Below are 25,394 nucleotides of genomic sequence, written 5' to 3' on the forward strand. Positions count from 1 at the left end.
AATTAATATAACGACGAGTAAATTGTGTGTTTGAACTTTCTGTCTCTTCATCGTCAAGTTTATTTAAGATATTAACTGCAAAAAACGTATATTCATCATCGGAGGAAATTGAAGAATTGCCATTTTTTGTTATATTTGATCGCGTTTTTATAATTTGTAGAGAGAAATGTTGTAGAAATGTTGTAGAGATGGTAGATTCAAAGTGAGGATTATGTTTGCATTTATAGTAGAAAATTGAGAATAAAGAAAATAACTATTGCTCAACGGCTAGTTAAATTAAAAAAAAAAAATCAAACATTCAATGGCTAGAAGCAGCGTCAGGGGAGCGACGTTGTCATCAAAAACAGCGATCCAACGTCGACACGGTATCAACCGACCATTAGTCGGATCTGACGGCGAAAGTGACGTTGGAAGAGAAAGTCAACACTGTTTGCTCTTGTACAAATAATTTATACATGTTTAATTTTGTTTTAGATTTTGCTAATGAAAGGCATAAGGGTTGTCGAATGTGCATAAGTTGATTATACATTTAAAAAAAATGTCGCCCCTAAATCAGTATGTCACCGCTCAGTACAACATTTTAACTCTAACGACAGCCCTACAAGTTGTTATCACAATTCATTTTTTAAAAGTTACTCTATAGCTATGCTTAAATTTTTGTTTTTTTTATTTGTACAAACTAGTAGTTGGATTTTTTTTAAAACTAGAAAATATATAAATACACATATGGGATCCGCTCGAAACTCGATTTTGTTTTTGTTCTTGTACGGCTCAGGAGTGTTATATAATTAGATTGTTCTTGATGTGCAAAAGTGTGCAGTGCTTAATTTGCCTTTCAAACTTTTAAATTTATAAAACCTTTATTAATAAACTTTTAACACCCTAACGAACAACAAGACCCGATCTGATGTAGTATTTTTGGTTATCGTCCCAAGAGAGCGTAGATGTGTTATAAGTTGTTTTATTATTTAGTCTAATTCTTATTAAAGAATTAGATATATATATATATATATATATATATATATATATATATATATATATATATATATATATATATATATATATATATATATATATATATATATATATATATATATATATATATATATATATATATATATATATATATATATATATATATATATATTGGTTGTTGTTTAGATTTTGAATATTATCTCTTAGAAAAGAGATAATTGAAAGTACTTTATTAAAGAATTAAATAACAAAATAAAAAGCAAGAAATAAAGATTAAAATAAATAATTATAAGAAAAAGTAGTTACATGGACAATTAACTTATATGGGAATCATATTAGGCAAGCTTCATAACTTATATTAACACATGGTAAAATAATAATGATAGATCAATTATTATCCCTAAACAGGTTAAGACAGACATTGCATATCATTTTATAAGTAGGACTTAAAGCATATGCTAGATATGTGATGTGCATAACTAACATCTGAATTCTTCATGTTCAATTCAATTACATGATACATATTAATCTTGTGATGAAGATCAACATGCAAATGGACTGACAAATTATATAAGCTATTAAACACCAAGTAGATCAACTCAAGTTACTAGCTTGAAGTCAATTACTACTAAGTTTACATGCAATCATTAACTAAACATATCCAAACAAAAGATCTTCGATTAAGCCTAACAATATCAAACTCTATTATATAAACGTATTTCAAATCAAACAAGTTTATCACTATTATGTTGTTTAACCTAATTGCATGTGAAATGGCCAGTTCATATCGATTATAAATGTTTCATAATAATTGGTTTCCTTGCGAGGTTTTTTACCTCTATATGATACATTTGACAAACATTACATTCGTTTTTAAAAGACAAACTTTCATTACAACGAAAGTTGACAGATATGCATACCATTTCATAATATATCCAAACTATAAATGAATTAATAATAATCTTGTTAAATTCAACGACTAGAATGCAACGTCTTTTGAAATATGTCATGAATGACTCCAAGTAATATATTTAAAATGAGCAAATGCACAGCGGACGATTTCTTTCATACCTGAGAATAAACATGCTTAAAAGTGTCAACCAAAAGGTTGGTGAGTTCATTAGTTTATCGTAATCAATCATTTCCATAATTTTAATAGACCACAAGATTTTCATTTCCATTTTTCATAAACATCATATAGCAATCTGTATAAAAATCATTCATATGGTGAACGCTTGATAACCGAACTAACAGGATGCATATAGAATATCTGTCACGACCCTACTTTTTCCGTTATCTTTTTCCGTTAAATTATATAACGACCGTTAACTGTTAGTGTGCCACGTCATTTCCATGACCTATATTATTATTTTTGTAATAATATATATATAATAATTATTATGTGTTATGTGGATATATGTATTCATATTTTAAATTATACGTTTCTACGTTCCGCGGATTTCCATCCGGCAAATCTTTTCGGTTTTTAAACCAACGGTCGAGCTTTCGGGATTTATAAATCCTAAATATTTTAAATATGATATTTTAAGGTCATATTATTAATAGGTGTATTTATATTTATTTTTCGTCGCGCGTTCGTTATCTTTCCGGATTTTTAATCGCGTAAGTGCGTTTTCGCGTTTCGGGTTTCGTTCGGGCTTTCGGGCCATCAGGAAATCCACATTTAACAAAGATGGGCCAAGTGGGACCCACCCCACTCAACCCATCGGCCGAATCAATGGGAGGGAGTAATACTCCCTTGATTTTTCATTTGGTAATTATTTTGTAATTTATCAAAAATCCCTAAAACCTAAATTCTATTTTTTCTCTCAAACCCTCTCCCCCCCTCTCCTTTGTGCCGTCCCCATCCACCACCAACATCACCATCATCATCTAAAATTGTAGCTTGGATCAAGGATTGAATAGCATACACGCGTTCCTCTCTTCGTTCTCTACACATCTATATACTTTGATTCTTGATTAGGGTATAAACCCTAACCCTAGATCTTTTCATTTTTATTTATTTTTCTGTATTTTGATGTTATATGATTAGTATGATATGTATAAGTTGTTGTAATGTTGTTTGGATGCGTAGAATTACTCGTTTGTTCATGTTTTCGGTTTGTAAATTTTGGACAGCAGTTTGAAACGTATATTCTGACTTTATAACTGATATGAATGTTAAAATAAAGTACATAAATGAGTTCCTCTCATCAAGACATTAATTTTAGACTCCGGATTCATGTCGTTTCGATTCCCGGAGCCCTAGATATGCTTAATTTGGTTTTTGTTAAAGATTGAAAGGTGTTCTTGGCATGAACAAGGTTGGGTCCGACTTTGTGACCATCCTTGGTGTCTTTAGGGTGTCTCATTTGGTTAGGACTGATGGTGGGACGAATATTCATGTTCGGGTCACCTAAATCCGAGCCACGGTTCACCCGTTTTGCCCGAATTACTGTTTTGAGTAAAATGATTTCCCAATTGAAGTCATGGCTGATATGCACGACTTAGGGACTGTTCTTGGAGTGTTCTTGAGTTCATAAATGTGTCGGGTGGTTTGTGTAGGTGAAGTTACATATGTGGCTTGCCCGAAACCGACACCCGGGGCTCAAGATACGACCCGGCGAACTTTTAAATTTATACTTATGGTTAATGATTTAACTTATGATAAAAATTTATGGATTTCATTATTAAATAAATTACTTATGTTAAAGAAGTAATTATTTTATTTTAAGACTTTTAATATAATTATTTATTATATTATTTAATTATTAATTATAATTTAATTAACATTTTAATTAAACTTATGATTAGTGATATTTTTATTATTAAAGGAAAATACTTATGATAAGTATTAAATTTAATTATGAGAAATTATTATAAGACTTATAATAAAGATTAAATAATTATTTAATTATTATAAGACTTAATTATTATTTAATTATGACTTAATTATTAAATACTTATGATTTAATAATTTTAATTAGAAACTTATGATATGATTAATAATTCATTATTAATTAATAATACTTATGATATGATTTAAAATTTATTATAAATTAATAATATTTATATTATGATTGATATTTAATTAATTAATTAAATACTTATGTTATACCAATTATAACATTTCAACTTATATTAACTTTAATAATTCATTTTATTTAATTAAACTTATGTTAAGACATTATTATACACTTTTGACTTTAAATAACGTTATAACCTATGTTATTATTATAACTTACACTTTTAAAATTAATGTTGACTAGGTTTGACCAAGGTTGACTTTTGAGTTGACTTTCGGTTGACTTTGACTTTCAGTTGACTTCTGTTGACTTTCTAAAAATAGAAACTTTCCAAAAATAGAAACTTTCCTAAAATAGAAAACTTTCCAAAAATGGAAACCTGCTAAAAATAGAAACTTTCTAAAAATAGAAAGTGTGTGTCCTTATGCTGTTCCAATCAAACCGATGCTTGCTGAGTAATGTTCTATGCCTACTTGCAACATGTACAATAGCTATCATACTAAGACTTGGCCTAAGTTAGTTATTTATTTCGACCTGCTTTATTTATAGGTCGGCGTTGTGATCTTTCTTGATCACTTTACTTTACGTGCTGTTCGCTTGTTTGTGAGATTTCTTCAGTTGCTATTTAAGGTGAGTTATAGTCCCGTTTTTACATACTTTTCAAAGTATATTTTTGGGATGTGATTACATGCAGATTTTTATTTACGTTTAGACACAAGTAACAGTTAAATTTAATTATTCATTGTGAGTTGGACAAAAATATTCCCTAGTCTGGTAACTGTAATCATTGGTTTCTACCGGTGAACGCGAATCCTACGGATAGATCTATCGGGTTTGACAACCCCATTTCGAGCTAGTCGCGCTAGCAATTTATAATCGGAATGTTTAGTACTTCGTAATTTGTTGTAGATACACTGTCCAAGTGTATATTTTTATTGTGTTTGGCAAGGGTAAATAAAGGGTTAAGTGGTTACCAGGTGGCTCATTGATAATGGAATAATGTTTAATGTTTTCTAACATTTTTAAATCTTGTGGTCTAAAGTTTACTTATTTATTTAAACCTATAATTCACTCAACCTTTGTGTTGACAGTTTACTTGCATGTTTTCACAGGTACTTGAGTTATTTGATGCTTCCGCTGTCGTTAGAAGAGTCTGCATGCATTTGGGCAGATTTTATGAAACTATTTATGAAACTTAAGTTTGCATTCTATTTTGGATAATTTAAATTGTGGGTTTGTTGGCAATGTTTTGTGTCAACTTTTGGTTTCATATTATGGTTGGTTGGTTTTCAAACTACTTAATTTGGTTTGTTTCCTTTTTGGGGAACATTTTGAAATAAAAGAATGCAACTTTGTTTATTAAATTCATTTAAGTCCGATCAAGCTGTGGGACCAACTGACGGATCCGTTAAGTGTTTTGACAGGGTCGTCACATGTGGTATCAGAGCTCTGGTTGTAGGGAACTAGGCGGTCTTAATGTGGTTAACCCGTGGTTATTAGGGTGCATTAGAGTCTAGTCTACAGCCCGACCAATTTGCTATAGCATTATTATGCATTTCATTTCGTATAAGTTATATTATTAGCTTTCATATCTTTTGGTATATGGTTTGCGGTTTTGCTGTTTGCAGATGTCGACTTCGAGCGATAACTCTGTTGCTGCTCCTGCTCCTCCGTCTCCTGCTAGACGTCGTGCTAATCAACCGGAGATCGATGATCCTGTTCATTACTATTTTTCTACCATTACTCATATGAACCGGGCTTATAATGAGGTGACACGTATTAACGCCCTTAGTGATTGTTTGCGCACCTTGCCACATAATGAAGTTATGGACGAGATCCGTGCCGACATGCGTAACTTTGTCACTTTCAAGCATAGGGTTGAGGATGCGAACCGCAAGCGTGATCGTGAAGTTAATGCTAAGTTCGAGGCTCTCGAGAGCACTGTTCGTGTGTTGAAGGAAGAGTTGGATGTTGTGAAAGGGAAGTTGCGTAAGTATGAGGATCCTGCTGAGACTCATGCTGGACCAGCTTATCACACCCGCTCTAAGCGAATGTGATGTGATTATTCATATTGATTATCTATTTCATCAGACTTAATGTCCTTTTTATACATACATTTTGGGTTATGTACGGCGTTTTGCCGAGGATTTTATTAAGATTTTGTTATGGGATATTTTTCATTATGTATGGATGGTTATTTTTATGACATCTATTATCATTATCATGTTTTATTTCTGATGATGTGGCTCTTGGCATGTTATATTATGCGTAATATATGTTCATGTATGTTAGGTGCTATGTATGTTGTATGATGTTATCATAAAATATGTATGCATGTGATGGTTATTTCTATAACAATCATAACTGTCATGTTATTACTCATAGTGTTAGTTGACTAATATCTTAATGGTTAGTCTTTTCGTGTTTTGATCTATTCCTTTATGACACTAGTATTATTCTTGGTACTAACGGATGTGTTATTCTATTTTGAAGATCATGCCTCCAAGAGAGTCCGCTGAAGCGCGTATGCAACGCCTGATCAATGAAGGAATTGCTGCTGCTATGGCAGCAAATGCTGATGTTAACGCCAATGTGAACAACAACGTGGGATGCTCCCACAAAACTTTTATGGCTGGTCGACCTCAAGAATTCAGTGGTACGGAAGGACCAATAGGGCTTACTCGTTGGTTCGAGAAAATCGAATCTATTTTCAGGGTCAGTCGTGTTCGTGAAGAGGACAAAGTTAGTTTCGCTAGTTGCACTCTCAAGGATAGTGCCTTGACATGGTGGAACAATCTGGTTAGTAGTTTGGGAAGCGATGTAGCTTATGGTTTGGCCTGGAATGATTTTAAGGAAAGATTGATCACCCGCTATAGACCTCGGGGTGAGCTTAAGAAGCTAGAGGTTGAGCTCAAGAATTTGAAAATGCATGGCACCGAGTTAGATGCCTATGAACGAAGGTTTTTCGAGTTAACTTTGCTGTGTCCTAGGGTTTATGCGGATGAGGACCGCAAAATTGAGGCTTACATTGATGGTTTGTCCGAGAAGATTGAACACGGGGTTGAGTCCAGTGAACCCCAGACTATTGAGGCAGCTATGACTATGGCCCACAAACTTAATGACAAGGTGTTGAGAAGAAGCAAGACTACAGTTGTTGAAAGTAGTGAGGAGGTTGTCAAGAAGGCTGATAATGGGAAACGAAAGTGGGATAACAACCGCAATCAAAACCAAAATCAGCAGAAGAAACAGGATACCTCAGGTGCTAACAACAGGAATCAGCGTGTGTGTCCTCGTTGCTATAAAGTTCATGATGGATACTGCACAGTTACTTGTAAGAGGTGCTCTAAGCAAGGGCACATTGCTAAAGATTGTACAGTGCTTTTGCCGGGGTCTGCTACTCCCGCGACTGGTGGTAATAATAATAATGTTGGTAATAGAGGTGGTAACGGTAACGGTAATGGGAAATCGAATAATGGAGGTAATCCAAGGGTTTGTTATGAGTGTGGGAAGCCGGGGCATTTCCGAGATGCTTGTCCCAACAAGAAGACTGCAGAGACTGCACGCGGCCGAGCGTTCAACATTAATGCTAAGGATGCGGAGGAAGATCCTAAGCTTGTTACTGGTACGTTCTCAGTCAACGATTTATCAGTTTATGTGTTATTTGATTCAGGGGCTGATTTAAGTTTCGTGTCAAGTAAATTAAGTCCGAGAATCAAAACGCCGTTAGCTCTCTTAGACAATACTTATGTTATTGAAGTAGCTAATGGTAAGGAACTTACTGCTAAGACTGTACATCGTAAGTGTAACATTAATCTGGGTGGTAGGGATTTCGAGATAGATTTGATACCGATTGAACTTGGTAGTTTTGATATTGTTATTGGTATGGATTGGTTGTCCGCGAACCGTGCCGAGATCGTCTGTTATGATAAGGCTATTCGTATTACTGATGTGATTGGAGAGCCACTGATGGTCTTTGGAGATAAGAAATGCACACAGTTAAACCTTATTAGCTGTATGAAAGTTCGTAAACATCTCCGAAAGGGCTGTCATGCTATCCTTGCTCATGTTGTTGATCCTTGTAAGGAAGTAAAGAACGTTGATGATGTTCATATTGTCAGGGATTTTCCCGAGGTGTTTCCCGATGACTTACCTGGCCTTCCGCCGCAACGCGCGGTAGAATTTCAAATTGATCTTGTTCCCGGTGCTGCTCCTGTAGCACGTGCTCCTTATCGTCTTGCGCCTTCTGAACTTCAAGAATTGTCAAGTCAACTCCGTGAGTTGATAGACAAAGGTTTTATTCGTCCTAGTTCGTCCCCTTGGGGAGCTCCTGTTCTGTTTGTTAAGAAGAAGGATGGTTCTTTTCGTTTATGCATTGATTATCGTGAACTGAATAAGCTCACTGTTAAAAATCGTTATCCTCTTCCGAGAATTGATGATCTGTTCGATCAGCTTCAGGGTTCTTCTGTTTATTCAAAAATTGATCTTCGTTCTGGCTATCATCAGTTGCGTGTTAAAGAATCTGATGTTTCAAAAACTGCTTTTCGCACCCGTTACGGTCACTTTGAATTTCTTGTTATGCCGTTCGGATTGACAAATGCACCTGCTGTGTTCATGGACCTCATGAATCGTGTGTGCAGACCCTATCTGGACAAGTTCGTTATTGTTTTCATCGACGACATCCTTATCTATTCTAAGAGTGATGAAGAGCACGAAGAACACTTGAGGTTAGTGCTTGATTTGTTAAAGAAAGAAGAGTTGTACGCTAAGTTCTCTAAGTGTGCTTTTTGGTTAAGAGAAGTTCAGTTCCTTGGTCACATTGTTAGCAAACAAGGAATACAAGTTGATCCTGCTAAAATTGAGGCGATTGAAAAGTGGGAAACCCCGAAAACTCCTACTCAAATTCGTCAGTTCTTAGGATTGGCAGGTTACTATCGAAGGTTCATCCAGGATTTCTCTCGTATAGCGAAACCTCTGACTGCTTTAACGCATAAAGGGAAGAAGTATGAGTGGAAGGATGAACAGGAGAATGCTTTTCAGATTTTGAAGAAGAAACTGACTACCGCTCCGATATTGTCTCTACCGGAGGGTAATGATGATTTTGTTGTTTATTGTGACGCATCACGACAAGGCTATGGTTGCGTTTTGATGCAACGAAAGAAGGTTATTGCGTACGCATCACGTCAGTTGAAGATTCACGAGCAGAACTATACAACTCATGATTTAGAGTTGGGGGCCGTTGTTTTTGCACTTAAGATTTGGAGACATTATTTGTATGGGGTCAAGAGTACTGTGTACACAGATCACAAAAGTCTTCAACATATCCTCGATCAGAAACAGTTGAACATGAGACAACGAAGATGGATTGAGACGTTGAATGATTACGATTGTGACCTTTTGTATCACCCGGGTAAGGCCAATGTTGTGGCTGATGCTTTGAGTCGTAAAGAAAGGACTGAACCTCGCAGGGTTAGGGCCTTGAATATGACAGTTAGATCAAACCTCGCAAGGCAGATTCTTGAGGCACAACAAGAAGCCTTAAAGGAAGAGAATTTTGTGAAAGAGAACGTAAGAGGTATGGCTAAGAAATTCGAGATTCGAGCAGATGGTACTAGGTACTTTGTAGGACGTCTTTGGGTTCCGAAGTTTGGTGAACTGCGACAACTTGTTTTGGATGAGGCTCATAAGTCTAGGTACTCTATTCATCCTGGTTCAGGAAAGATGTATCATGATTTTAAGGAGCTGTATTGGTGGCCAAATTTGAAAGGTGATGTGGCTACATATGTGGCTAAGTGTTTGACCTGTTCTAAGGTCAAAGCTGAACATCAAAAACCGTCCGGATTGTTGGTACAACCAGAAATTCCCGAGTGGAAGTGGGAAGGTATCACTATGGATTTTATCACTAAGTTACCAAGAGTTTCGGGTGGCTACGATGCGATTTGGGTGATTGTAGATCGACTCACTAAGTCGGCTCACTTTTTGCCGATTAGGGAAACCGATTCCATGGAGAAACTCACCCGTTTGTATTTGAAAGAGATTGTTTCGAGGCATGGTGTTCCCGTTTCTATAATTTCCGACAGAGATAGTCGATTTGTATCGAGATTTTGGCAATCGTTGCAAGAAGCCTTGGGCACTAGATTGGATATGAGCACCGCTTATCATCCTCAAACGGATGGTCAAAGTGAGAGGACCATTCAGACATTAGAAGATATGTTGCGAGCTTGTGTGATTGATTTTGGAAATGGGTGGGATAGGTATTTGCCGTTAGCTGAGTTTTCTTATAACAACAGCTACCACGCAAGTATTAAAGCCGCACCGTTTGAAGCTTTGTACGGTAGGAAGTGTAGGTCTCCTATTTGTTGGAATGAGGTTGGGGATGCTCAACTTACAGGTCCAGAGATTATTCACGAGACTACTGAGAAGATTGTTCAAATTAAAGAAAGGTTGAGAACTGCTAGAAGTCGGCAAAAGAGTTATGCCGACAAAGGAAGGAAAGATGTTGAATTTCAAGTTGGTGATCGTGTTATGTTAAAAGTTTCGCCTTGGAAGGGTGTTATTCGTTTTGGTAAAAGAGGGAAGTTAAGTCCTCGTTTCGTGGGACCGTTTGAGATCATTGAAAGAGTTGGACCGGTGGCTTATCGTTTGAAGTTGCCACAAGAACTCAGTGCTGTTCACGATGTTTTCCATATTTCGAACTTAAAGAAGTGTTTGGCTGAATTTGATCAGACTATTCCTTTGGAGGAACTTCAAGTTGACAAGCAATTGCATTTTATTGAGGAGCCAGTTGAGATCATGGACCGAGAGGTTAAGACTCTTAAACAGAGCAAAATTCCTATTGTTCGGGTCCGATGGAACGCTAGACGCGGTCCCGAGTTCACTTGGGAGCGTGAAGACCAAATGAAGCAGAAGTATCCGCATTTGTTCTCAGATGCCGAGTCAACCCCTGCGCCTGCTTAAATTTCGGGACGAAATTTCCATAACGGGGAGGTACTGTCACGACCCTACTTTTTCCGTTATCTTTTTCCGTTAAATTATATAACGACCGTTAACTGTTAGTGTGCCACGTCATTTCCATGACCTATATTATTATTTTTGTAATAATATATATATAATAATTATTATGTGTTATGTGGATATATGTATTCATATTTTAAATTATACGTTTCTACGTTCCGCGGATTTCCATCCGGCAAATCTTTTCGGTTTTTAAACCAACGGTCGAGCTTTCGGGATTTATAAATCCTAAATATTTTAAATATGATATTTTAAGGTCATATTATTAATAGGTGTATTTATATTTATTTTTCGTCGCGCGTTCGTTATCTTTCCGGATTTTTAATCGCGTAAGTGCGTTTTCGCGTTTCGGGTTTCGTTCGGGCTTTCGGGCCATCAGGAAATCCACATTTAACAAAGATGGGCCAAGTGGGACCCACCCCACTCAACCCATCGGCCGAATCAATGGGAGGGAGTAATACTCCCTTGATTTTTCATTTGGTAATTATTTTGTAATTTATCAAAAATCCCTAAAACCTAAATTCTATTTTTTCTCTCAAACCCTCTCCCCCCCTCTCCTTTGTGCCGTCCCCATCCACCACCAACATCACCATCATCATCTAAAATTGTAGCTTGGATCAAGGATTGAATAGCATACACGCGTTCCTCTCTTCGTTCTCTACACATCTATATACTTTGATTCTTGATTAGGGTATAAACCCTAACCCTAGATCTTTTCATTTTTATTTATTTTTCTGTATTTTGATGTTATATGATTAGTATGATATGTATAAGTTGTTGTAATGTTGTTTGGATGCGTAGAATTACTCGTTTGTTCATGTTTTCGGTTTGTAAATTTTGGACAGCAGTTTGAAACGTATATTCTGACTTTATAACTGATATGAATGTTAAAATAAAGTACATAAATGAGTTCCTCTCATCAAGACATTAATTTTAGACTCCGGATTCATGTCGTTTCGATTCCCGGAGCCCTAGATATGCTTAATTTGGTTTTTGTTAAAGATTGAAAGGTGTTCTTGGCATGAACAAGGTTGGGTCCGACTTTGTGACCATCCTTGGTGTCTTTAGGGTGTCTCATTTGGTTAGGACTGATGGTGGGACGAATATTCATGTTCGGGTCACCTAAATCCGAGCCACGGTTCACCCGTTTTGCCCGAATTACTGTTTTGAGTAAAATGATTTCCCAATTGAAGTCATGGCTGATATGCACGACTTAGGGACTGTTCTTGGAGTGTTCTTGAGTTCATAAATGTGTCGGGTGGTTTGTGTAGGTGAAGTTACATATGTGGCTTGCCCGAAACCGACACCCGGGGCTCAAGATACGACCCGGCGAACTTTTAAATTTATACTTATGGTTAATGATTTAACTTATGATAAAAATTTATGGATTTCATTATTAAATAAATTACTTATGTTAAAGAAGTAATTATTTTATTTTAAGACTTTTAATATAATTATTTATTATATTATTTAATTATTAATTATAATTTAATTAACATTTTAATTAAACTTATGATTAGTGATATTTTTATTATTAAAGGAAAATACTTATGATAAGTATTAAATTTAATTATGAGAAATTATTATAAGACTTATAATAAAGATTAAATAATTATTTAATTATTATAAGACTTAATTATTATTTAATTATGACTTAATTATTAAATACTTATGATTTAATAATTTTAATTAGAAACTTATGATATGATTAATAATTCATTATTAATTAATAATACTTATGATATGATTTAAAATTTATTATAAATTAATAATATTTATATTATGATTGATATTTAATTAATTAATTAAATACTTATGTTATACCAATTATAACATTTCAACTTATATTAACTTTAATAATTCATTTTATTTAATTAAACTTATGTTAAGACATTATTATACACTTTTGACTTTAAATAACGTTATAACCTATGTTATTATTATAACTTACACTTTTAAAATTAATGTTGACTAGGTTTGACCAAGGTTGACTTTTGAGTTGACTTTCGGTTGACTTTGACTTTCAGTTGACTTCTGTTGACTTTCTAAAAATAGAAACTTTCCAAAAATAGAAACTTTCCTAAAATAGAAAACTTTCCAAAAATGGAAACCTGCTAAAAATAGAAACTTTCTAAAAATAGAAAGTGTGTGTCCTTATGCTGTTCCAATCAAACCGATGCTTGCTGAGTAATGTTCTATGCCTACTTGCAACATGTACAATAGCTATCATACTAAGACTTGGCCTAAGTTAGTTATTTATTTCGACCTGCTTTATTTATAGGTCGGCGTTGTGATCTTTCTTGATCACTTTACTTTACGTGCTGTTCGCTTGTTTGTGAGATTTCTTCAGTTGCTATTTAAGGTGAGTTATAGTCCCGTTTTTACATACTTTTCAAAGTATATTTTTGGGATGTGATTACATGCAGATTTTTATTTACGTTTAGACACAAGTAACAGTTAAATTTAATTATTCATTGTGAGTTGGACAAAAATATTCCCTAGTCTGGTAACTGTAATCATTGGTTTCTACCGGTGAACGCGAATCCTACGGATAGATCTATCGGGTTTGACAACCCCATTTCGAGCTAGTCGCGCTAGCAATTTATAATCGGAATGTTTAGTACTTCGTAATTTGTTGTAGATACACTGTCCAAGTGTATATTTTTATTGTGTTTGGCAAGGGTAAATAAAGGGTTAAGTGGTTACCAGGTGGCTCATTGATAATGGAATAATGTTTAATGTTTTCTAACATTTTTAAATCTTGTGGTCTAAAGTTTACTTATTTATTTAAACCTATAATTCACTCAACCTTTGTGTTGACAGTTTACTTGCATGTTTTCACAGGTACTTGAGTTATTTGATGCTTCCGCTGTCGTTAGAAGAGTCTGCATGCATTTGGGCAGATTTTATGAAACTATTTATGAAACTTAAGTTTGCATTCTATTTTGGATAATTTAAATTGTGGGTTTGTTGGCAATGTTTTGTGTCAACTTTTGGTTTCATATTATGGTTGGTTGGTTTTCAAACTACTTAATTTGGTTTGTTTCCTTTTTGGGGAACATTTTGAAATAAAAGAATGCAACTTTGTTTATTAAATTCATTTAAGTCCGATCAAGCTGTGGGACCAACTGACGGATCCGTTAAGTGTTTTGACGGGGTCGTCACAATATCCCTCGCACACCAACTCACCGCAATCAGTATGCTATATACCGGCCGTCGCAACCAGTATATATCGATCAAAGTACTAAAGCATTCGTACCCCGAATGGGACTTGTTAAGGTCCATAGATCTATCTTTAGGATTCGCGTCAATTAGTGGCCATTTTCCTAATTCTTAGGCTACCAAGCTAAAAGGGGTGATATTCAATTTCGATAATCCAACCATAGAATGAAATTTTCTAGTACTTGTGTCTATTTCGTCAAACATTTATAAAACAGCGCATGTATTCTCAGTCCCAAAAATATATATTGCAAAAGCATTTAAAAAGGGAGCAAATGAAACTCACGATACGATATTTTGTAGTAAAAATATGCATACCACGGTACTGCACAATGCAGGGTTGGCCTCGGATTCACAAACCTATATCAAGTATATATATATATATATATATATATATACATATATATATATATATATATATATATATATATATATATATATATATATATATATATATATATATATATATATATATATATATATATATATATATATATATATATATATATATAGTCGTAATCGAACAAATTTATATACATATATATATATATATATATATATTTATTAGTGATTACATTTTTATGTTACTAACTTATATATTTCATTATTTAATTAACTATATTCATTTTATATATTTTAAATGAATAAATGTATTAGTATAGTTAAGTTATGTGTGAAATGTCCCGTTCTTATTGATTAAAAACGTTCCATATTAAGCGATTTCGTTGCGAGGTTTTGACCGCTGTATGAGACGTTTTTCAAAGACTGCATTCATTTTAAAACAAACCATAACCTTTATTTCATCAATAAAGGTTTAAAAAGCTTTACGTAGATTATCAAATAATGATAATCTAAAATATCCTGTTTACACACAACTATTACATAATGGTTTACAATACAAATATGTTACAACGAAATAAGTTTCTTGAATGCAGTTTTTACACAATATCATACAAGCATGGACTCCAAATCTTGTCCTTATTTAAGTATGCGACAGCGGAAGCTGTTAATAATTACCTGAGAATAAACATGCTTAAAACGTCAACAAAAATGTTGGTGAGTTATAGGTTTAACCTATATATATCAAATCGTAACAATAGACCACAAGATTTCATATTTCAATATATATCCCATACATAGAGATAAAAATCATTCATATGGTGAACACCTGGTAACCGACATTAACAAGATGCATATATAAGAATATCCCCATCATTCCGGGACACCCTTCGGATATGATATAAATTTCGAAGTACTAAAGCATCCGGTACTTTGGATGGGGTTTGTTAGGCCCAATAGATCTATCTTTAGGATTCGTGTCAATTAGGGTGTCTGTTCCCTAATTCTTAGATTACCAGACTTAATAAAAAGGGGCATATTCGATTTCGATAATTCAACCATAGAATGTAGTTTCACGTACTTGTGTCTATTTTGTAAATCATTTATAAAACCTGCATGTATTCTCATCCCAAAAATATTCGATTTTAAAAGTGGGACTATAACTCACTTTCACAGATTTTTACTTCGTCGGGAAGTAAGACTTGGCCACTGGTCGATTCACGAACCTATAACAAATATGTACATATATATCAAAGTATATTCAAAATATATTTATAAAACTTTTAATACATTTTGATGTTTTAAGTTTATTAAGTCAGCTGTCCTCGTTAGTAACCTACAACTAGTTGTCCAACGTTAGATGTACAGGAAAAAATTGATATATATATATTATCTTGAATCAATCCACGACCCAGTGTATACACGTCTCAGGCTAGATCACAACTCAAAGTATATATATTTTTGGAATCAACCTCAACCCTGTATAGCTAACTCCCACATTACTGCATATAGAGTGTCTATAGTTGTTCCAAATAATATATACACATGGGTCGATATGATATGTCAAAACATTTGCATACGTGTCTATGGTATCCCAAGATTACATAATATATTAGAATACATGTATAATACAATATAAGTTAGCTAGGATATGATTAATATAGATTTGTTACCAATTTTCATGTTGCTACAACAAGAAAAATTATCCAATCTTGTTTTACCCATAACTTCTTCATTTTAAATCCGTTTTGAGTGAATCAAATTGCTATGGTTTCATATTGAACTCTATTTTATGAATCTAAATAGAAAAAGTATAGGTTTATAGTCGGAAATATAAGTTACAATTCGTTTTTGTAAAGGTAGTCATTTCAGTCGAAAGAACGACGTCTAGATGACCATTTTAGAAAACATACTTCCACTTTGAGTTTAATCATGATTTTTGGATATAGTTTCATGTTCATAAGAAAAATAATTTTCTCAGAAGAACAACTTTTAAATCAAAGTTTATCATAGTTTTTAATTAACTAACCCAAAACAGCCCGCGGTGTTACTAAGACGGCGTATGTCCGGTTTTACAGTGTTCTTCGTGTTTCCAGGTTTTAAATCATTAAGTTAGCATATTATATAGATATAGAACATGTGTTTAGTTGATTTTAAAAGTCAAGTTAGAAGGATTAATTTTTATTTGCGAACAAGTTTAGAATTAACTAAACTATGTTCTAGTGATTACAAGTTTAAACCTTCGAATAAGATAGCTTTATATGTATGAATCGAATGATGTTATGAACATAATTACTACCTCAAGTTTTCTGGATAAAGCTACTGGAAATGAGAAAAATGGATTTAGCTTTAAAGGATCCTTGGATGGCTTGAAAGTTCTTGAAGCAGAATCATGACACGAAAACAAGTTCAAGTAAGATTTCCACTCGAAATAAGATTGTTATAGTTATAGAAATTGAATCAAAGTTTGAATATGAGTATTACCTTGTATTAGAAAGATATATTACTGTAAATAAGAAAGATTTCTTGAGGTTGGATGATCACTCTACAAGATTGGAAGTAAGCTAGCAAACTTGGAAGTATTCTTGATTTTATGAAACTAGAACTTGTAGAATTTATGAAGAACACTTAGAACTTGAAGATAGAACTTGAGAGAGATTAATTAGATGAAGAAAATTGAAGAATGAAAGTGTTTGTAAGTGTTTTTGGTCTTTGGTGTATGGATTAGATATAAAGGATATGTAATTTTGTTTTCATGTAAATAAGTCATGAATGATTACTCATATTTTTGTAATTTTATGAGATATTTCATGCTAGTTGCCAAATGATGGTTCCCACATGTGTTAGGTGACTCAGATGGGCTACTAAGAGCTGATCATTGGAGTGTATATACCAATAGTATATACATCTAAAAGCTGTGTATTGTACGAGTACGAATACGGGTGCATACGAGTAGAATTGTTGATGAAACTGAACGAGGATGTAATTGTAAGCATTTTTGTTAAGTAGAAGTATTTTGATAAGTGTCTTGAAGTCTTTCAAAAGTGTATGAATACATATTAAAACACTACATGTATATACATTTTAACTGAGTCGTTAAGTCATCGTTAGTCGTTACATGTAAGTGTTGTTTTGAAACCTTTAGGTTAACGATCTTGTTAAATGTTGTTAACCCATTGTTTATTAAATCAAATGAGATATTAAATTATTACATTATCATGATATCATGATGTATTAATATATCTTAATATGATATATATACATTAAATGTCGTTACAACGATAATCGTTACATATATGTCTCGTTTCAAAATCATTAAGTTAGTAGTCTTGTTTTTACATATGTAGTTCATTGTTAATATACTTAATGATATGTTTACTTATCATAATATCATGTTAACTATATATATATATATATATCCATATATATGTCATCATATAGTTTTTACAAGTTTTAACGTTCGTGAATCGCCGGTCAACTTGGGTGGTCAATTGTCTATATGAAACCTATTTCAATTAATCAAGTCTTAACAAGTTTGATTGCTTAACATGTTGGAATTAGAACTTTGACTCGAAAATTAAAACTCAATCTGAAGAATTGGAAGCTGAATTTTTGCAGGAAGTTCGTTTATAAGATTCCTAACATAACTGAAATTCTAGTTTTTGAAAATTGTTTCAAAATCGAGCTTTTGATTTAAATGAACATGAACAGAGCAGTTGTCTGGGTATTCTTAAAATTTTGGTTTAATTTGATAATTAAAACTCTGTAAAAGGTAATTGTAATTGATAAGGTATGTCGACTGGTATCATTTAACAATGAATTTGGTCAAGCTTTATAGCAATTAAATTCGACAGGAATTGATCAGATACAGAAATTTATAAAAAAAAATAAAAGATGAAAACCGATTGCTAACAGAATTTGGATTTGACCTAGTGTTTAAATTCTAATTTGTACGAATTGAATCAACTATCTACAGATGGAAAACGATGTGAAACATATTTCTTTCTATGATTTTGTTATTGGATTATAAATAAATATTAATAATAATAATTCTATTAATATTATTAGATAATAATAATAATAATAATAATTATTGTTAATAATGTTGATAATGATATTAATAATAATAATATTTATCAAGTTAGTAATATTATGCTAATAATAATGAGGATAATGTTATTAAAATCTTATAGTAATAAATAATAATAATAATAATAATAATAATAATAATAATAATAATAATAATAATAATAATAATAATAATTTCAATACTAATAATATTAATGATATCTATAATAATAATAGTAATAATCATAAAACTGATAATAATAATAATATTATTAATGAAAATAATAAATTGTATTATTTTCTAATAACTATAGTATTTATGATAATAATAATAATAATTTATAATAATAATAATATTAATTCTTAATAATAATGGTAATATTAATATTAGATAATAATACTAATATAATTCATCATAGCTACAATTATAACTTTACTACTAGTTATAATAATGATATTAACAATGATAATAATGATATTTGTGACGACCCGGAAAATTTCGACTAATTTTAAATCAAACTCTCGATACGATTTCATATTTTTGACACGATATGCAAAGTCTGTTAGGTTGAGTCTCCAAAATTTTGAACTGTTTCATATATTCATTTGACCTTCTATTATTCCGGACGATTTACGAACCACTATCTGTAAATAAATACATATATATATATATATATATATATATATATATATATATATATATATATATATATATATATATATATATATATATATATATATATATATTAATTTGAAATAGAAAATTATATGATTTAATTCATTTATGTAAATAAAACAATATATGATATTACTATAAATCTATATATATATGAAAAGTATATTGAATATATATATATATATATATATATATATATATATATATATATATATATATATATATATATATATATATATATATATATATATATATATATATATATATGATTTAGAATTTATTTAATAAATGCTCGTAGCAGTCGTTTGTCATCTTGATAGTTATTAATCAAGTTAAAAATGAACTTATATAATTTTAAAATAAACAGTGATCCGAAAATGAGTTCTATAAATTTTAGGCTTACTAAAAATGTATTTAGGATCTAGCTATTAAATTTTAACACTTTTTATATTTCTCCCAGAATTGAGCGGGACAATTGATGTAATTTTTATTTAATAAATGAATGATCGAATTTTATACCATAATGACTGAAATAAATAAAGATAATTATCATAAAAATTTAGGATTTTTCTGAAGACTTTTATCAGCCACTGATTGCAAATAGTGGAAGATACACAGTCTGTGAAAACTGTCGGTAGGAATGATACAAAATGGCAGCTAGATCATTATTATTACTCGAGATATTTATTCATAATCATATTATTGTTTCAATGATCATCACCTTTCTGTCTAAATCATATAATATATGTATATTTATACACAAGGATATTTGATATACAATTCAAACTAATCAACAAAACAGCACACAAGATCACATACACGCATATTACTTCTTCTTCTTCTTTTCTTGTTCATGTGTATAACTACCGAACCTTCATTCTTCTTCGAGAACTCACTTCACTTTAAACCGCCACCCTCTCGTTCGTGAACAAACCACAACCATCTCTCGGGTTTGTTTTCCTTCGTGACCTTTCACCACCAAGGATCCACCACCACCGTACCACTATCCTCTTCACCGTGAACTCGCCACCTCTTGTTTCATGATCAACACAAACACCATCTTCTTCATTCATTCTCACTTCACAACCGTAAAACACCACACCCACCTCACCATCGAACTTGTGTATTCGTTTGAAACATCACTACTTAAAGCACCACCTCGAATCATCACCATAACCTTGTATTGCTACTTCGTTTCTATCATAAAAAGTCGCCATCACCTTCACAAACCTACAAGACCCACTTATTCATTGCTATATAATATTTTTTTTCCTTTCTATTTTGTTCTTCTGTTGCTACCCGTTTCCTGTATATGTCTTTGTGATGAAGATGATGAGATGATATTGCAAAATGATGAAGCTATAAATAATGATGAAGCTGTGGAAGATGATGGTAGATAAAAGAAATAAGTGATGAGGAGGATGATACGACGCAAACCATAAGTGATGAATCGAAGTTCTTTTCGTTGCTTGCTGCTGTATGCTCCTTCTGTTTCTATTTCCCTTTCCTGGTTTGATCAGCTACCTTGCGTATAGCTGTTGCTTCTTTTTCTATTCGTGTTAAAAAAAAGAAAAAAAAGAAAACGAATTGATACAGAATGGATTGTTGGACCACCGCATTTTATTTTATGTTGGGCCATTATGATCTAATTGAATGTACAAATAATGGATCAATGCGTATTGGGCTTTTGGAATTGGGCTGAAGCAAGGGCAAGTGGGTTATTAAAACTATTTTCGGGTTAAATATATTTAGTTAGTATTATAAATCAGAAAATTAGTAACAGAGGGATGGTATGAGGTGTTTATCGGGGAGCGAGAGGTCTCGGGTTCGAGCCCGAGCTGTGACATCTTTTTAGGAAGCTATTCTTTAAGGTAGTATACTTATTATTCATATTATTATTATTATTATTATTAATATTATTATTATTATTATTATTATTATTATTATTATTATTATTATTATTATTAAACATTATTAGTATTATTATTACTAACAATATCATTATTAGTATTATCCTTTTTATTAATATGATTATCATTATTAATATTATTATTTTAAAAATTATTATCATTATTACCATTAGTAGTAAAATTATTATTATAGTTATGATTATTATTATTATTATTATTATGATTATTATTATTATGATTATTATTATTATTATTATTATTATGATTATTATTATTATTATTATTATTATTATTATTATTATTATTATTATTATTATTATTATTATTATTATTATTATCATTAGTAGTAAAATTATTATTATAGTTATTATTATTATCAGTATTACTATTATTATAATCATTATCACTAAAAGTATCACTATTTTTAAATTTATCTTTTTATTAAAGTTAGTATTATTTTTATCATTATTATTATTATAATTAATATTACTAACTAAAACTTTAGTTTTAAATATATTTCGTATATAAAATATAACTATATTTTTATGATATTAAACTAAAAAGATAGATATTATAAATTAGATACAAACTTTAAATATATAGAAGTATATATAATAAGTATACTACTTTTACTAATAAAATACTTTTTGTTCATTTACATTTTAATATAACTCGAATTTATTAAAAATGTTATCATACTAAAAATTATGAGTATTTAAAAATATTAATACTAAGTACTTATCCAAAATATTTTAATAAAGTATATAATAGATTATTATGATAATTTAATAGAATATATATAAAATAAATATATTTAAGTAATTATTAATATTAAATTTAATATCACAAGTATATTACTAATATCAAAATATATATTTATTTGAATATTATTATATGTGTTAATATACATACTTGGTATAGGTTCGTGAATCCGAGGCCAACCCTGCATTGCTCAGTTCCGTCGTATGCATATTTTTACTACAAAATATCGTACTGTGAGTTTCATTTTTTCCCTTTTTACTCATTACATTTTTGGAATGTGAATTCATGCAAAGTTTTAATTACTATTTTACAATATTTATATACGTGAGTCCATTTGATCCCTTTTGCAATATATATTTTTGGGACTGAGAATACATGAAATGCTTTTATAAATGTTTGACGCGATATGACACAAGCAAAAACATTCCTCTAATGAATTATTATACAGACAGAAGTTCTGTTGAATTAGTTGGACGTTATAATTGCCACTTATTGATGTGAATATTTCCCCCTGATTATTATAGCTTGGTAACCTAAGAATTAGTTTGGACGTTATAATTGCCTGCTAATTGACGCGAATCCTAAAGGTAGCTACCGGGTTTAACACCCCCGCCCAGAATGTGCACTAGACAGAAGAGCTATTGGGCATGGTGTTTAGTACTTCGAGGTTTATATATTTATTACAGACTGAAAGTTCTGTTTATTTTGGGGATATTTATGATGCGCATTAAATGTTAAGGTCGGTTACCAAGCAAAGAAAGCAAAGTGAATGTTATATATCGAGAGAATGATTTTTATACACAGGTTATGTGTATGATATTTTGTACACGAGATATGTGTACGGTTATTAAGCATTTTGAAAAATGTTTTCGTACACGAGATATGTGTACTGTATTTAAAGGAAATCGCATGTACATTATAGGTGGGTGTAGGATTCGAGCCCATTTGTACCATGCACATTTAAAACTTGTGGTCTATCAAAATTATGAATTTTATTGTTTACAATAAACCTATGAACTCACCAACCTTTTGGTTGACACTTTTAAGCATGTTTATTCTTAGGTATTAAAGAAATCTTCCACTGTGCATTTGCTCATTTTAGAGATATTACTTGGAGTCATTCATGGCATATATACGTCGGTTCATCGCGATGGTACCAGATGTTATTGTATTCGTCCAGGTGAATTTGGACGGGTTATGACAATATTAATTGTAACAAATCAAATGTATCAATTTCATATTGTAATTTTTTTATAATATTAATAACATTGATATTAATATTAATAAAAAAATAAATATAATAATAATATAATAACTATAATCAAACTTGTAGTTACATTTAATATATTTATTGATTATGTAATATTTAATAATTATCATATTTTACATGATGACATTTATTGAATATTTTACATATATTACAACATAATAATTATTAATAACAATCATATGTATTTATATATATTTTCATTTTATTTTACATATTCAATTCAAATGATTAAATTGTATCTTATTATTTCAATTTATTATATATACTTTTGTTTATATATATATATATATATATATATATATATATATATATATATATATATATATATATATATATATATATATATATATATATATATATATATATATATATTTACTTACACACAATTGTTCGTGAATCGTCGGGCATAGTCAAAGTTTAACTGAATTCATGTAAACACTTCAAAAATTTTGAGACTCAACATTACAGACTTTGCTTATCGTGTCGAAATCATATAAAGATTTAGTTTAAATTTGGTTGGAAATTTCCGGGTCGTCACAGCATGCAATTCAATTTAACAAGTTTGATGGACTAGATCTAAACAAGTAGCATGAATCGAATAATAGATCATCGGATTAAGTATTAATCAACCCTAAAATCATGTTATCTAATCATTAAGCATGGTAATCAAGTATATTAAAGCATAACAGATTCAAAATGGTTTAAATATCATTACGGAAACTCAAACATATAGATCTGGAAAAGAACCAGAAACTGTACAAATGCAGCACGAAGGTGGCGGCTTTGTTCCAATCAAGCTGGCGGCTTGGACTGGTGAAGCCGGTGGCTTCATCTGATTCCCAGACGAAGTTTAGTTTTCGTCCACGTAACCACTATGAACGTTTAGTTCATAGCAGAAGACGAACATAAACAATTAAAATAAATAAAATAGATTAAACAATAAAGTAAAGATAGAATCATACCTCAAAAGGTAGATGAAAAGTAATTGAATAATTAACTTGAATATTTCTTGATTACAATGGAAAATAAATCTAATCTAAGGGTTTTGGAGAAAACCCTAAAAGAAAAACGGAACTAAATTGAATTGTATTGAATTGTACATTGAAAACTGAAACAGGAGCCCTCTATTTATACTGTTTAGAATCGGTTGCCAAGCCGGTGGCTTCAGAGGGAAGCCGGCGGCTTTCTTGGCTCGGTGACTCCTCCTGCAAGTTTAACTTGATCCGCAAGTACAAAAATGTGTAACCGTCCTAGCCAAGCCGGCGGCTTCAGAGACAGGCCGACGGCTTCAAATATCCGGTAATATTTTTGATTTCGTTTCCATTTTTACTTGAACTTGGTCGATAAGTTGAGAAACCGTGTAACTTAGGCCGACGGCTTCAGTGTGAAACCTGCGGCTTTAACTGAATTTGCTTGGTCAACAAGTTCATCACATTCTGCGATCAATTCTGGAATATTTTGGCATATTTAGCTACAAGCCGGCGGCTTCCTTGACTCCATGCCGGCAGCTTCATGGCCTTTTCTGCAATTTTCCTTGTTTTTGATCCTGTTTGATACATAACTTTGATAAAATCATTAGAATTACCTTTTTCCCCTTAATACCCATTTTAGTGTGTTTTAGGATTAAAATGACTTTAAAATGCTAAGATAACTCCTTAAAATACAATCGAAAAACTGTATAATTTAGGAGTTATCAGTTCTTATCCATGACGTATCTCTTTTCATTAACACTGTGTCACATTCATGCCACCTCAATATTCATTTTCATCTATAACCCATTACATTTCACTAGTATCTGATTTGCGAGACGTTTTAGTGTTCAACTTATAATAATATAAAAACAATGATAAAACACTTAACCAGTTAACACAAACGTTTGGGCAACAATAACCCACATCCATGTTACTTAAATCTATGTTATGTGGGTAATTGAACTAAATGAAGAGATCAACGTGGCTTTTCTAATGGCATCTTGAATGAGCAACTTGATGATGGAATCAACTAGGTCTCTTCCTTATGGTATGCATCTGAACAGTTTATTTAACTACCTCAAAGTCTCTCACCCTATTGTTCAACAACCATCACTTGAACCACTCGACAAGCTGACCATCATTCGAAGCGGTCATATTCCTGAAACC

This window comes from Rutidosis leptorrhynchoides, chromosome 11 (genome assembly GCF_046630445.1).
Source record: "Rutidosis leptorrhynchoides isolate AG116_Rl617_1_P2 chromosome 11, CSIRO_AGI_Rlap_v1, whole genome shotgun sequence".
Lineage (NCBI taxonomy): Eukaryota > Viridiplantae > Streptophyta > Magnoliopsida > Asterales > Asteraceae > Rutidosis > Rutidosis leptorrhynchoides.